At 43.8% G+C, this 16,769-nt stretch overlaps 1 long non-coding RNA gene across 1 annotated transcript; it reads left to right on the forward strand.

Annotated features, from left to right (window-relative positions):
* Nucleotides 1–3,094: 3,094 nt before the first annotated feature.
* Nucleotides 3,095–15,603, forward strand: LOC308468374. The gene is made up of 3 exons (XR_013981610.1): nucleotides 3,095–3,386; nucleotides 5,188–5,253; nucleotides 15,499–15,603. It is a non-coding gene; the product is annotated as an uncharacterized lncRNA (long non-coding RNA).
* Nucleotides 15,604–16,769: the final 1,166 nt, after the last annotated feature.

Raw genomic sequence — 16,769 nt, forward strand, 5'->3', positions numbered from 1 at the left:
TTTCCCCACTCCTCCTAGTATACAGCCTAGTATACAAGCTGTACAGGTCAATTCTACAATGTGCTCACATGTCACAGATCAGAAAATCATGGAGTGATAAAATATTCTCTTCACTAAATAGGTGTGGGGATGCTACACATGATCTCCCATCATTGTATGGCATAGCAAATTAGGTAAAGGTAAAGGTAAAGGACCTCTGGACAGTTAGGTCCAGTCAAAGGCGACTATGGGGTTGCGTTGCTCATCTCACTTTCAGGCTGAGGGAGCTGGCGTTTGTCCACAGACAGCTTTCCGGGTCATGTGGCCAGCATGACTAAACTGCTTATGGTGCAACGGAACACCGTGACAGAAACCAGAGTGCATGGAAACACATTTACCATCCCACCGCAGCGATACCTATTTATCTACTTGCACTAGTGTGCATTCGAACTGCTAGGCTGGCAGGAGCTGGGACAGAGCAATGCGAGCTCACCCCATCGTGGGGATTCAAACCGCTGACCTTCTGATCAGCAAACTCAAGAGGCTCAGTGGTTTAGACCACAGTGCTACCTGTGTCCCTTATAGCAAATTACTACTTGGTAATTGGCCATCTGTATTAGTTAAGAGTGCATGAGAAATGCATATTAGCTCTGCTGTGGTTTCCATATATTAATTGTTGCCCATTTGTATAACAGTCCTTTACATGAAAGCCAGAGAAAAAGATCCCACCAGGAAACTTGCCTCCAGCCTGCTTTTCTTCTGCCCATTACATGAAGGAAGGGGATGTGCTGCTTTGCTCCCATCCTGCTGAAGACCCAAGAGGAAGAGAAGGTGGGGGAAAGAGACTCTTAGACTTTTCCAATTCTAACTTCCCCTAGAACTTAAGTTCAATTCTTCTCCATACCAGATTGTATTTGACATATGCATAATGTGGCTCCAAAGGTCTATATGTCGTCCAGGACCAGCCCAAGACATTTTGGCACCTGAGGTATACCCCAGAATGGTGTCCCCATTTTGAAGGAGTGAGGGAAGATCTACACCAGAAACAAGGGGGGAAGAAATATAAACATAGGGATCTGCTGCCCCTGTTGATCCTGCCTCATGATGCAGTCACCTCAGCTTGCCTCATGGGTAGGGTTGCCACATTTCAAAAAGTAAAAACCAGGACACCCCAAAGTTGCCTTTCAGAATTTGTCAATTCTGCTTTTGAAATCCCAGTAATGTCTGGGGAAATCTCACCCTACTCATGGGTGGGCTGGCCCTGATGTCATCACATCATTCCAGCCCACCTCACTGCTTAAGAAAGGGAGAAGGAACTGTAAATAGTGATAGCTGATAGTACTTGATAGTATATGATCTGATGAACCCTGTGCTCATTGCTTTTTGTTTCTGACATTAAAAAGTCAAGTTTGCTGGTGGTGTTCTTACTTTTATTTTTTAAAGGAAGCTGTGAATTAATCATATCAAACTTTCCAGGGGTGAGATGGCAACCTCAGGCTGCAGGTGCCAGAGAGCAGGAAGTAGCAGCACGATGCTGGAGGACAGAGCTGTCTGTGCTGTGTGGTCTGCCATGTTTCCTCTACATGTTAGCCTAGTGCCCTCAATGGTGGTGGTGAATACTGTCCCATTTACCAGCGCTGAAGTTTTAGTTATGAGTCCAGCTGGTTTCTGTACACACTATAAGGAGGTTCTTGCCCCCTGCCTGAGGCAGAAAAATGTCAATTTTACAGGGAGCATCACATTCCACTGATGCCAGAAGCAGCTCATTGAGTGGCACAGAGACATTACACTACCTTCTTGGCACTGTTGCTTACCAAGAGGATGAGGTGGCAGGAAGATTGATGTGGTGTCAACATACCAGCAGGAGGGCTGAACAGGGTCCACCTGTGTGTTTGCACCACACCAACCTCCCCTAGCTCCTCACCCATATCCCTCCAGGTAAACAACAGTGACTTAACCCCCTAGGAAGCGAGCACAGTAGCTCCTTCCAACCCAAAAGTTATTTCTAATTGATGAAAGTCAAGTAGGCCTGGGCACAGAAATTCAGTGCTTATGCTCCTTGTCTGTTCTGATAGTATGCTTATCTTATGTACAACAGTCATACATCATTTCCTTCTGGTTGCAAATATCTGAATGATAGCCTATGTTCAGCATATGAAATTTTGCTTTCTCCATGCTTCCATCCCTTTCAGCTGGTTAAAAAATAGCTCCCAAGCTAATATATTTAGTGCTAACATCTGTACATCTGATGAAAGGCAACCCAAAGTCAAGATGAGTAAGTACAAAGGTTGCCTCACTAGCAAAATGGGGCCATCAAATAATTCTCTGCAATCAGTTCCATTAAACATGTTTACTGTCAGGTTTTGTACAGAGGTTTAGCTGATCCTGCATGTGCACACGCACATAGACATGCGCATCAAGTAGTGTAACAGGGACAAGTCTTACAGATATAAATGCCTGGGCTTTAGCTATCCTATGAACTGAATCAAATGTTATGGTCTGTGAATACACTTTGAAAAAGAGCTACATAAGTTAATTTGCCACAAAATAAAACGAGAGAGGGTGAGAGGGAGAGAATTTCTTCAAGATGGAAAATTGCTTTTGTTGGCAGTTCTCACCAATAGTTTGCAGATTAAAACACACATGGGCAAGTACCTATTGCCTATTTAAAAATATCTGATCAACAATATTGCATGCACGGAGCTGTTCTCTCAGTGCAGATTCCATATTTAGATTTGTGGTGTTTTTATTTTCAGGAAGCCTTTACAGGAATCCTTGAGGAAGATATTTGAAAGGGGTAACAGTATGGGCAGTGGAGGCTGGTCAGTCCAGCACACACTGTTCAGGGCATGTCACTGCATACCAGCTTCCTCCTGCTGAGTCTCAGAGTTGCCCTTGTAGAACTCAGGAAGGAGTAATAATAATAATAATAATAATAATTTTTATTTATACCCCGCCCTCCCCAGCCAAGGCCGGGCTCAGGGCGGCTAACAAGCAATAATAAAAACAAGTTGAATGAATACAACTTATAAACAAGACTAAAATACAACATTAAAATATTGAAACATTAAAATACTAAAATGCAGCCTCATCACAGGAGGAGATAGCAAAAAGAAAAAAGAAAGAGGGGGAGGGAATCAAATTGGCTCCAAGCCAAAGGCCAGGCGGAACAACTCTGTCTTACAGGCCTGTGGAAAGAAATCAGATCCTGCAGGGCCCTGGTCTCATGAGGCAGAGCGTTCCACCAGGTCGGAGCCAGAGTTGAAAAGGCCCTGGCTCTGGTTGAAGCCAATCTAACTTCCTTAGGGCCCGGGACCACTAGGGTGTATTAGTTGGCTCTGCCTCTCATTGACTCCAGTTCCATCTACCACTGGGGTCCCTGCCTTCCCAGCACCAGCCACCACAGAGTAAGAGACTCATGGCTATTCTCTTTCCCGCTACCAACGTTCCTCTCGCGAGCAGGCCTGGACTTATATTTTCATCAGCTTGACTCCCATTATTCTGCGCCTCTATTACGGCCTAATAATCATGTTTGGAATCTTGCATGCGCTAATTGTACTGCTAAAGTCTGACACCTGGATTTTATTCCTTGCGTCAGAGAAAAGTAAAACTAATCAGACAGTTTCTGATAATTAAGGCAGGGACAAGACTTTATCTCGGCTTCCCATCCATCACTTTCCAGGTGCTCATCCTTTCAAATCTGCTCCGTCTCTTGGCGGTAATTTCTCAAAGCTTGTCTCGATTAGAACAAAATATGTGTGCATCTTAGTTTTAAATTAGCTAACAAGGTGTAATCTGAATGCTGATGGCACAGTGCCCAGTTGGCACTATGGGAATTGTGAAAAATGGAAAACAATCCAGGGGATATCCCTGGGGTAGCCAATGTGTTGCCCTCCAGATTATGTTGAACTAAAACTCCCATCACCACCATCCATTTTTTTTAAAAAAAGTTATCACTATTTTAGTGTGAATTTCTCCTTGTATACACATTTTGGGCATGCATTTTTTTTGTGTAATAGACATGTTTTTGCAACACAGTTTCCCCTAATATGACACATTTTAGTATGTTATTTTTATTCACATTTTATCCTAACATAGGCAATCATTATTATTAATAATACAACTTGTTAGTTACTTTTTACCATTGCATCCCAAACCAACTAACAATAATCCATAAATAACACACAGCATAAAACAAAGCATAGAAAAAATCTAAAATGCATACATATTTTTTTAAAGACAGGATCACAGCATCCTACCCACTAATGAAGGCCATAGATAATTAAAAGCCAAGGACCTGGTGACAAAGAATTTATTTTTTTTGCTGACTCCTAAATATATCTGGGACGCGGGTGGCGCTGTGGGTAAAACCTCAGCGCCTAGGACTTGCCGATCGCATGGTAGGCGGTTTGAATCCCCGCGGTGGGGTGAGCTCCCGTCGTTCGGTCCCAGCTCCTGCCCACCTAGCAGTTCGAAAGCACCCCTAAGTGCAAGTAGATAAATAGGTACCGCTTTATAGCGGGAAGGTAAAAGGCGTTTCCGTGTGCTGCGCTGGTGCTGGCTCGCCAGAGCAGCTTCGTCACGCTGGCCACGTGACCCGGAAGTGTCTTCGGACAGCGCTGGTTCCCGGCCTCTTAAGTGAGATGAGCGCACAACCCTAGAGTCGGACACAACTGGCCCGTACGGGCAGGGGTACCTTTACTAAATATATCTAGTGCTGGCATCAGGTGAGCTTCCCTGGGGAGAGCATTCCACAAGTGGAGAGCCACCACAGAAAAGACCCATTCTTGTGTGCCTCCATCCAGACCTCCCATGGAGGATCCACACCATGAAGGCACTTAGGTGATGATCACAGGGTCCAGGTCATTTCACATGGGAAATGGCAGTCCTGAGCCACACAAGGCTTTAAATGTCAAAGCCTACACATATTACTTAGTTGGAGGAATTGAAAAATTCAGAGAAGTTGAATTTCAAAGGATGGCTATTATTTCACATATTGTTTTGGAAAATATGAATTAGTTCTCCTTTAAATGTGAACTGAATTGAATTTCTTACCCATCCTTCATGGCCACCAAATTATGATCTGAATTTGGAAAGGTTTGCACAAGTGAAATATCTAAGTGAAATACATCTTTGACATTCTGATAATTAGATTTCCAACATCTCTCAAGGCAGAAGGTCTAGTGAAAGTGTGTGTTTATTTTCTAGTTATTCTTCTGATTCAATTTATTCTGGTAGAAAGAAATTGCAGTTGATGCTAATCTGTACCTACATGTAAGTATACTTTGCATTTCTTCGAGTAACAAATAGAATTGGGACTATTTCGAAACTTGCAGAGAGAATTCTATTTTTAACTTCAAGGCTTTTGCCATGGTAAATACATATAAATGGACCTATTAATGAACACCAAGCTGGTGTGTGTGTGGCTTAAGGGTATCATGAGTTCACTGTACATTTATGTATACAGCTTCATCCTTTAAGTCAAGCAAAGAAGGACCCAAAGATGTCAAAACATATATTATTTCTGCAATTTAACAAGTTTAATAAAATTATTATTATTATTATTATTATCATTATTATTATTATACCCCGCCCATCTGGCGGGGTATCCCCAGTAGCTTCCAACATAACATTAAAAATACAATAAAACATCAAACATTAAAAACTTGCCTAAATAGCATTGACTTCAGATGTCTTCTAAAAGTCAGATAGTTGTTTATTTCCTTGACCTCTGATGGGAGGGTGCTCCACAGGGCGGGAGCCACTACCGAGAAGGCCCTCAGAATGCAAGCATAAGAATACTAATGTGAGAATGCACTTATATTTCAGACTAGTGTACACAGTTTCCCCAGCAGCTTCAGGCTGCCCTTTTTACCACCGAGTGATAACTCCAAATCTATCTAAAGTGGATGGAAATCAATACATTGATAAGGATGCTTAGTGTACTTTCCAACACTTCAAAAATGGAACAAATACATTATTTTAGTAAAACTAGGACCTCTGAGCCACTAGAATTGTACGTGATAGACCATTTAAGATTCTGAGTGCCAGTCACAAAATAGCGGGGTGGGGAGGCATAACACAAAATGGCTGTCACATCTGCTAGAGACAGGGACACAAAAGGCGCATGCCCTCCAGCAGCCACCTGCTAATAGGAGGAAAAGGCACCTATATAGCTGCTGCTACACTTGCTCAGAAAGAGAAACTATTTGCAATTCTCCACTCAGAAGGGAGGATGGGTCCTGGCACATTTAAGGGGGCATGTTCAGTGTAGGGAAGGCCCAGCAGGGAGACGGTCTTGGCTGTTTGCAAGGAGATATCACTAAAGACTTCTATAGGATTTTTTGGAGGTACTTGTGAGCATGCTGGCACTGACGGGTGTCACATTAGTTACCCTTGCAAAATTCTGAAGGTAATTTTATGTTGGTTTTTAATCAGAAAAAGAAATGTTTGAGAGCACATATGGAAAATGAATTACATCCATGAACATGGCTTGGAGAAACTTGCAGCACTGCAATCTATCATAGGGCAATCTTTCTGGCACCTCATCAGTAGCTGCTCCCAGACTCTCAAACTCCCTCCCTGGAGAAACTAGACTTGCTCCTTCCTTCTTGTCTTTCTGCTGGCAGGTGAAGATCTCCTTGTTCCAACAGGCTTTTGGGCACTAAATGCTTTTAAGAAAAGGGCTGGTGTCATGCTGTTTTTATTGTAATTGTTCATATGTTTTAAACAGTGTGTGCGAGAGAGAATTCTAATTCTATTAAAGTTTAATGATGTTTATAGAATCATAGAATCATAGAGTTGGAAGAGACCACAAGGGCCATCGAGTCCAACCCCCTGCCAAGCAGGAAACACCATCAGAGCACTCCTGACATATGGTTGTCAAGCCTCTGCTTAAAGACCTCCAAAGAAGGAGACTCCACCACACTCCTTGGCAGCAAATTCCACTGTCGAACAGCTCTTACTGTCAGGAAGTTCTTCCTAATGTTTAGGTGGAATCTTCTTTCTTGTAGTTTGGATCCATTGCTCCGTGTCCGCTTCTCTGGAGCAGCAGAAAACAACCTTTCTCCCTCCTCTATGTGACATCCTTTTACATATTTGAACATGGCTATCATATCACCCCTTAACCTCCTCTTCTCCAGGCTAAACATGCCCAGCTCCCTTAGCCGTTCCTCATAAGGCATCGTTTCCAGGCCTTTGACCATTTTGGTTGCCCTCCTCTGGACACGTTCCAGTTTGTCAGTGTCCTTCTTGAACTGTGGTGCCCAGAACTGGACACAGTACTCCAGGTGAGGTCTGACCAGAGCAGAATGCAGTGGCACTATTACTTCCCTTGATCTAGATGCTATACTCCTATTGATGCAGCCCAGAATTGCATTGGCTTTTTTAGCTGCCGCGTCACACTGTTGGCTCATGTCAAGTTTGTGGTCAACCAAGACTCCTAGATCCTTTTCACATGTACTGCTCTCAAGCCAGGTGTCACCCATCTTGTATTTGTGCCTCTCATTTTTTTTGCCCAAGTGCAATACTTTACATTTCTCCCTGTTAAAATTCATCTTGTTTGTTTTGGCCCAGTTCTCTAATCTGTCAAGGTCGTTTTGAAGTGTGATCCTGTCCTCTGGGGTGTTAGCCACCCCTCCCAGTTTGGTGTCATCTGCAAATTTGATCAGGATGCCCTTGAGTCCATCATCCAAGTTGTTGATAAAGATGTTGAATAAGACCGGGCCCAAGACAGAACCCTGTGGCACCCCACTAGTCACTCTTCTCCAGGATAAAGAGGAACCATTGATGAGCACCCTTTGGGTTCGGTCAGTCAGCCAGTTACAAATCCACTGAGTGGTAGCATAGTCAAGACCGCATTTTACCAGCTTCTTTACAAGAATATCATGGGGCACCTTGTCAAATGCCTTGCTGAAATCAAGGTAGGCTACATCCACTGTGTTCCCTTCATCTACCAGGCTTGTAATTCTGTCAAAAAACGAGATCAGGTTAGTCTGACATGACTTATTTTTCAGAAATCCATGCTGACTATTGGTGATCACAGCATTCCTTTCTAGGTGCTCACAGACTGTTTGCTTAATGATCTGCTCCAGAATCTTCACTGGTATTGATGTCAGACTGACTGGGCGGTAATTATTTGGGTCCTCTCTTTTCCCCTTTTTGAAAATAGGGACAACATTTGCCCTCCTCCAGTCTGCCGGGACTTCGCCTGTTCTCCAGGAATTCTCAAAGATGACTGCCAGTGGTTTTGAGATCACATCTGCCAGTTCTTTTAATACTCTTGGATGCAGTTCATCTGGCCCTGGAGACTTGAATACATCTAGACTAGCCAAGTATTCTTGTACTATCTCCTTAGTTATTCTGGGCTGTGTTTCCTTTGCTGAATCATTTGCTCCAAATTCTTCAGGTCGGGCATTGTTTTCTTTATCGGAGAAGACTGAGGCAAAGAAGGCATTGAGGAGTTCAGCCCTTTCTGTGTCCCCTGTTTGCATTTCACCATCTTCTCCTCTGAGTGACCCCACTGTTTCTTTGTTCTTCCTTTTGCTACGAACATACCCATAAAAGCCTTTTTTGTTGCTTTTAACCTCTCTAGCAAGCCTGAGTTCATTCTGTGCTTTAGCTTTTCTGACTTTGTGTCTACACGTGCTGGCTATCTGTTTGAATTCCTCTTTGGTGGTTTCCCCCCTTTTCCATTTTTTGTACACATCCTTTTTTAATCTTAACTCAGTTAAAAGTTCTTTAGATAGCCACCCTGGCTTCTTTAGGCACCTTCCATGTTTCCGTCTCATTGGTATTGCCTGAAGTTGTGCTTTTACTATCTCCCTCTTAACAAACTCCCAGCCATCATGAACTCCCTTTCCTTTTAGTATTACTGTCCATGGGATCTCACCCAGCACTTCCCTAAGTTTTATGAAGTCGGCTTTCTTAAAGTCAAGAAATTGAGTCCTAGTATGCTTGGCTGCTCCTTTCCGCTGTATAGAAAACTTCATAAGAGCACGATCACTCGCGCCTAATGATCCTTCCACTTCTACCCCACTAACCAGGTCATCAACATTGGTTAGGACCAGATCTAAAATGGCTGTTCCTCTTGTTGCTTCTCCCACTTTCCGGACAATGAAGTTGTCTGCAAGGCCATTGAGGAATGTTTAGTTATTGTTTTTCCGATATTATTTTGATGTGTTTGGAGATTCATGTTTTTATCAGTAAGTCACATTGAGTCCCATCAGGGGAAAAGGTGGGGTGTAAATAAAATATATATTGGTGATAACATTATCTATATTTAGATCTGCATATAAGTCTGGGAGGTGTAGATCAGGCCAGCTAGCATCCAAAACTGAATCCCTAAAACACCCCTAGCACCTGTATACATCCTGGCTCACAAAATCTTTGGAAATATGGAGCATGAGCTATATTTGGTGAATTGTGGTCTCATAACATAATTATGACATGATACATCACACAGTCACCATGGCAACAATAACAACAAAAACCTCACCCACATCCATACACCTCAGTTCTTTGATTACAAGATTCAAAGAGAGAATTGGCTTGGCAGAAACTTTGCAACTCACCTTTCACAACCTTTGAACCACTTTCGTAATTGGACAGATAAATAGTGAGACTGGAAATTGGAGCTGTTGGCTCATATGTCTTGTCTTCAAACAATTATCACTTGTTCTAAATTGCACTAAGGCAGAGCATGTGTTTTGTACAATTCTCTCACACCTGTTCTCAATTCCAAATGGTAAAACATGGATCCTTTGTAATTAATTGTTGAGGGTTTTAAGCGCTCCCCCTCACCTTTCTCTGCTATTAGACTTCAGGGTCTAATAACCACAATCCAGCATATATCTTTCCAAATGACTTCAGCTGTAGATTATTACTACCTTCAAGGAGTGATTTGTCTCTTCCTCACTTTGCAGCTAATTTCCTTCCATGCTAAAGGCTCCTGTGTTCTGACCCATAACCTCTAAATTGTCAGATTCATTGATGTGCAATGTGTCCAATTCATTATCTCTATGTCTAAACAGATGGAGATGGTATAGTTTTCCATGCATACTTACAGACCCTCCAAGTGTCCCTATTTCCAGGGACATCCCTGATTTAGAGAAGCTGTCCCGGTTTCTGATTTGATCCCGGAATGTCCCACTTTTCCTTAGGATGTCCCTATTTTCATTGGAGGAAAGTTGGGAGGGTATGGAATTACCCAACCCCCAAGCTGTCTGAAGGCAATCCTCTATAGGGAAGGTTTTTGTTTAATGTTTTATTATGTTTTTTTTATATGTTGTAAGCTGTCCAGAGTAGCTGGGGCAGCCCAGTGAATTGTGTGGGGTATAAATAGTAAAGTTATTATTATGGAATGGGACATCCCTATTTTCATCAGAGAAATGCTGGAAGGTATGTACTTATATTCCCAAAAGCCTTTGGGCTATTCCACCTAGTACAGAAAATGATTCCAACTTCCATTTTCTCCTCCCTCCTAGGATCATGTGGACAGGCTTGCTTGAACCTCATGTAAAGGGGACTTCACATGTTACTGAACTACAACTTCCATCACTCCTAGCTCTTGGCCATGTTTGCTAGGGATGGTGGGAGTATTAGTTCAGCAGCACCTGAAGATCTAAAGCTTCTACACACTTTATGTAGTGCTCTGTTGGCACATATTACATTGCTCCTTACTAACTGTGCTAGTTTCTTTAGGTTGTCTGATCCTGCATTTTCTAGTGAATCTGATCCTGCATTTTCTAGTGCAGCTACAGTAGGAGAGAGGAATGTGTGGCTCCCCAGATGGGAAAGTTCCCATCAGCCCCAGCTAACATGGCCAATGTTCGGGGTGGTTGTAGTTTGGCACCTTCTGAGGTCCACAAGTTCCCCACCCTTGGCATACAGACTTCTCAACCTGAAGGATCTTTTCAATTCATCTCAACAAACCTGCTCCTTAAATGACATCATGAGGCAGGAATGGGGAACCTGTGGTTTTCCAGATGTCCCAGCCAGCATGGCTGATGATTGAAGATGATGGGCAGTGTGGTTCCTTCCATGAAGGCATCTTCTGGTTTCAGGGGCTTTGTGGGTACATCACAATATATGTGATGCAAGCCTTTGTGGGTGCCTGTGAACTGGAGTGTGTGGTTCTTCTCGATCCACTCCTACAGAAATCACTTACATAGAGTTAAGACTAAATATTTGGTGCTCCAATAAGCTCTTTCTTACACCCAACTCTGTTCATAATTAGCCTTTTTTTCCCAGAACCCTTGGGGAAACTCATGGCATTTCTCTAAGAAAGCTCAAATATGTTCCACCCTGGGGGAACTCATCCCTTTCTGACAGTCTCGTCTTCCAAAGCAAATTTTACCCTTCTAAAGGAACAGGAAAGAACCTGAAGCAGGGAGGATTGGCTGGTGACAGCAGAGACCTTGTAAGATTTGTTGGGATGCATAGAAACTGCATTTTCCAAGACTCCATGGCCCAATTAAATGAATTCAGACATTGCAAATTAAAATTCTGCCTTAATCGAAACACTGGGCCTTCTGGCTCAGTATTACCAACACTGAACTTGTACAGGCTCTCCTGGGTTTCAGACAGGAATCTTTTCCCTATCTATCTGTAAATGCACGTACTTGGAATAGAAGAAAGTATTTGTGAACAAAAGCCAAAGGGTGGAGGGTACTGATATTTTATTTATGGTTCTTGGTGGATTCCTGAATGCTCAGGACTTTTCAGTGGATAGGAACAGGTAATTCGAACAAGGCTCTTGCCTTATTGTGTAATGGTGAGTTGAGAAGGGCTGTTGAATTAATAAAATCATAGAATTGTAGAGTTGGAAGGGACTTCAAGGTTCATCTAGTCCAACCCCCTGCAATACAGGAATCTCTGTTGATCACTCCTGAGTGTGGTCTCTGATGCTGCAAGGCCTGCAATGCTCCCTGAAATTCTAATGAACTGTGGTCAGTGAAGTAGGCTAGGTGGTCACTAGAGCTCAAGTGGCATAGGTTCCTGTTCCAAGGTGACTAAGCCTTGGTTAAAGCACATAATTGCACCTATCATGTGACAATAAATGCAGCAAAGAAGTCCCTTTTTTTCTGCGTCTGCTACATCCTCAAGTAATAGCACGCAGCATAGGTTTTGCTGGTTGTTTGAAACTTGCTTCTTAACTGCTGGTCAAGGCAAGCCTCTGGGGGCAATGGAGGACTGCTGTGATCATCTGGCCCACCATGTTGAGGATAAAATTTACTGACTCTATGATGATTCAGAGGCTACCATTACTGTTGCAGTTTCAGTGGAGGTGTCCAATGCTGCCTCAACCTGGGATGCAGCTACTTATTTTTGCCTCCACCCAATGGGGCTTAGGGAGAGAACCTGAAGACAGCCTCCTGCAAAAGAGTGAGGGCTAAACCTCCTTTCTCTGTGTGGCATCCCCTAAAGGCCTAGGTATTCAGGCCTGTTCAATTTTCCTCCACAACCCTTATCTCCTCCAGTTCCCCTCCCCTCCAATCTAGCTGAAGTCTTGTAACCGGCTTTCCCTCTCCTACCATAATGTTTTATTATGTTTTTATATATGTTGGTGGTCCCCCAGAGTGGCTGGGGCAACCCAGTCATATGGGTGGGGTATAAATAGTAAAATTGGCGGGTGTGTGGGTCATGAAAGTTACCCATGAAACGATGCAGCCTTCAGTCTGAAAGATAAAGTTTCCATATAAAATTTCATGTATTTCACATTTCAATGATGTCCGTCCCCCCACCCCACCCCGCTTTAAGTGTTTTAAAATATTATTACCTGCCCTGAGCCTTCAGATTGATATCAGGTTAAGAATTGTAATTCCATAAGTAATGAAATTATGTGCTGTGGCTTAGTAGATATTCCAAACAGATATTAATTTCCTTTCAAGAAAAGGAAGGGATTTACTGTACTGGAAAACCCTCTGGTCCCACTTGCACCTCTGCTAAATCCTCAGGAGGGAAACGATTCGTTGCATTCGTGTCTATACTAATAGTGTGCAAAGGTCTCATAGTCCTGGCAATAATGCACTCAATTAAATTTAGATTACTTATTTCTCCAGCAAAGTGACTCAAGGAAGATGCCAAAATGGGAAGGGCGGCTTCTCTGTGCTTCTGTTGTAAGAAACTGAAAATGACACAATGTCAATTAGCTTTCAAGCTGCACGGCACATCAAATAATTAGATAAGGAATTAGACGAGGCCAAATTGAATCTCTTTCAATCACTGATAAAGGACTCTTGGGTTTCTTTTTGGGGGGGCTTTAAAAATTGATTGCAACAAGACAGGCGCTCATGTGAAGAAGCAAAAACTTTTTTGAAGCAGTTGTTTCAAAGTTCTGTAATTCTCTTCACTGGGTTAAGAATATGACTCTAAAAGAGATCTGCTTCACACCAGATAATCCCAAGAGGTTTTCTTTCCATACTCGCCAGAGAGCAAATAGATACAGGACAGAAGGCAGAGACTACCCACTGGTTCTTTGCTTTGCTTTATAATATATTTTTATTTGAAAAGTAAAGAAGCAGGTCATGATATAAGAGTCAAAGGAAGATTGATGTGGCTTCCACCAGTATTCATGCATCAAAGGAATATGCTTCTCAGTGAATCAAACATGGGCCTGTCTCCTGTGTGTTTCCAAGAAGTTGGCCAAAAGAGTCAAATATCTACCCAGTGTACTTCAACCAACTTTTATGCAAGCCACCATCTCCAGTCTAGTGCCATAAATATGTTTTCAACTAGACCTCCCATCATCACTGGTCATTTGCCAAGCTGTTCACTGGGGCTGATGGAAACTGGAGCCCAAAACGCATGCAGGGCATCAGGCTGGGGAAGGCTGATGCAAACAAATGGGCCTGTGTTCCAGTTCATATGTTTTGCAGATGGTGACATGCTTAAAGTGACAGAGGCGTGGCATCCTTCCTCTGTACTAGACCAGGGGTCAGCAAACTAAGGCCCGGGGGCTGGATGCAGCCCCCCAGGCTCTTAAATCTGGCCGATGGACCTTGCCGCCCGCTCAGTCAGTCCCCACGTGCTGCAGACACCTCACCGCGCGGGGAATGACTTCCGCGATGCTGGCATGGCTTCTGGGTGGGCAGCAATTCTGGCACGGCTTCGGATTTGCTGCAGGAACTGCCTGCAGCCAATCTGAAGCTTCGCCACCCGCAGCTGAGGTAAACCTGGTGCGGCCATGGACGGAGAGGCGAGCGGGTGGGCGGTGGGTCTGGGCCACGCCATGGGCATCATGACGAACGCATCGTGGGGCTTCAACTGAAGCTTGGCGTGTCTGCTGGCCCTAAGCCTAGCACCTGGCTCGGTGCTGCTGCTGGTGGCGCGCTCAGTGGCTGCACTGGAGCAGTTGGTGGGCGAGATGTGTGCTGCCTTCCTGGTGCTCCATGTGCGTGGCCTGCCCGCCGACCTGGCCTTGGACGACAGGCCGCAGCCCATGGTGCATGCCACCTGGGAGCTCCATGGGGACGTGCCAATGGAGCGGCTGCTCCTTGTCAACAACGCCGGTGAGCAGGTGGCGCCAAGATGCGCTCCTGAGCGTGTGCAGAGTGTGTTCCTCCTCCAGGTCCGGAGGCAGCTGCGGGACCCGCTTGCAAGGTATTTATATTTTTCAAAATATAGTCCAGCCTCCCACAAGGTCTGAGGGACAGTGGACCAGCCCTCTGATGAAAAAGTTTGCTGACCCTGGTACTAGACACTTGAATAATGTATGACAGAACACAAGCACATAAGAAACGCTTGCTGGGTCATGCCAATGGCCCATCTAGCCCAGCATCTGGTTCTCACAGTGGACAATCAGATGCCAATGGGAACACCATAAGAATTCAAGCATAAGCGCACTCTCCCCTCCCATGCTTTCCAGCACCTTGCCTCCAACCATGAAGACAGAGCATAGCCATAATGGTTAGTATAGGCTGATAGCCTTATCTTCCATGAAATGGTCCAGTCCTCTAAACCTGCACTAGAAGTGACTTTTATGTCACGTGGAAACTCGCATATAATGCGGAAATCAACAGTTAGAGAAACTTCAAGAAAATGGAATAAACTTCCATGTGGATGCAGGATCTGCCAAGAACATTCAAAAAAGGCATAGTCCACCCAGCCATATCACTCCACTCTCATGACATTTGGGGGATAAAGAAGTTCTCAGTTTGACTTATGATTTAAGGACCTACATTTTGTCAAGTCGGTCACTGGTTCATTTTTTTCAGGCTCTCTTTGTGAGCCTTCCTTCTTCAAATACATAGCTTGGTTTACATGCCCCCAAATGGTGCATGCATAGATTTCTCCACTGATTCATATAGATGGGGCAGTTCTTGAGAGAATATCCATCACTCCCCTATGCACAGCAAGTTGCTGACAAACATAGTTTCCCGTGTATGGGGATGACAGCTCTGTCTGCCCTTTGTTTGACTAGGTTGGCTGATAAGCAGTTCCTATAGGCTCCTCCAAATGAAAACAACAGCTTCCTAAATGAGAAGCTGAATGCTGACTGGGTTTTGCTTTCTCTCACAGTCATGTTTCAGCATCTATTAACTGTCAGAAGGTGAGCTGAATCACGGCTCTTCAATTCCCTGGCACAAGCAGAACATGGTTTTCTAGTAGCTCATATGAAGCAATAAGAAGGTAATTGCCAAACATTCATATTTTAATGTATTCTTCCTGGGCTGTATACCTCAAGCATGTACCATTGGATTTCATAGCTAGTCCCAGGTTTTGTTTGCTTGTTTTGCCTGTAGCAAGCTTCCAAGATAACAACTGCAACATTGCAACATGAGTGACTGTTAGATCTATTGGAAAGGCATTAGAGAAATGAAATGGCAGCAATTCATTTCCCTTTTAAAAGAATGGGCAAGGAGGATCTCAAACCCCAGCTAAGCTAGCCTCCGAGGCTAGACCGGTTTAATAAAAAAAAAAAAAAATACACACCAACTCTATAAGAGACATGCTGAGACTTCTGAAATGCATTGTCAGCAATTAAGTGCATATGGAAAACAGAGTCATTCTTCATCCAAACACAGTGCTCAGAATTATGCGGGTGACCCTCCAAACGTTGCTGAACCCATCAACTCCAGCCAGCATGGCTAATACTCAGGGATACTGGAAGATGTAGTCTGCATGTTCCCATAGCCTTGCAGTATTGGGGGTCAAACTGGACTGGAAGTTTGTTTCCAGTTTTAGTTCTACTCAAATTAATGGACATGGCCAACTTAGGTTCATTTATTTCAATACTCTTAGTAGAACGTTTTTGGATGCAACCCCAAAAATCCTTCCCTTTGTCCCTAACAGGCTATACGCCAGTGGCCTACAGTAGCCTGGAGCCCAAGACAAGTAGGGCAATGAACCCAGACAGAAAAAAAGAATTAGAAGGCAGAGAGCTCATCTGGCAGCATGATGCCTCCCTTCACCAACCTCTGTTCCTGATTATGAGACTGTGGCTTCATTGCTTCCAGGATCAGAACCTTCCCTGATGTACCAGAAAGGATGGGGCTGCACAACCTACAATAAGAACCCTTAGTGGTTACCTAGATGGGACAGTGCTTCACCCTTCTCCCTAGTGACTATGTATACAGCTACCCGGTAATGGCATTAATACTAGTGCTAACAGTTCCCTTGCGCCTCTTGCTAATCTGTGATTTCAGGCTGCCAGCTCTTTGGTGGAGAAAACAGAACAATATCAACTGATTTTTATTTTATTTTTTCAAGGAGCATGGATTATCATAATTTAAAATGTGCCAGATGGAATTTTGGCATTGTTTTCTTAAAGCCTTGCAAACAGGCAAATA

The sequence above is a fragment of the Podarcis pityusensis genome (genome assembly GCF_964106645.2).
Source record: "Podarcis pityusensis genome assembly, chromosome: Z".
In the NCBI taxonomy this organism is placed as follows: Eukaryota; Metazoa; Chordata; class Lepidosauria; order Squamata; family Lacertidae; genus Podarcis; species Podarcis pityusensis.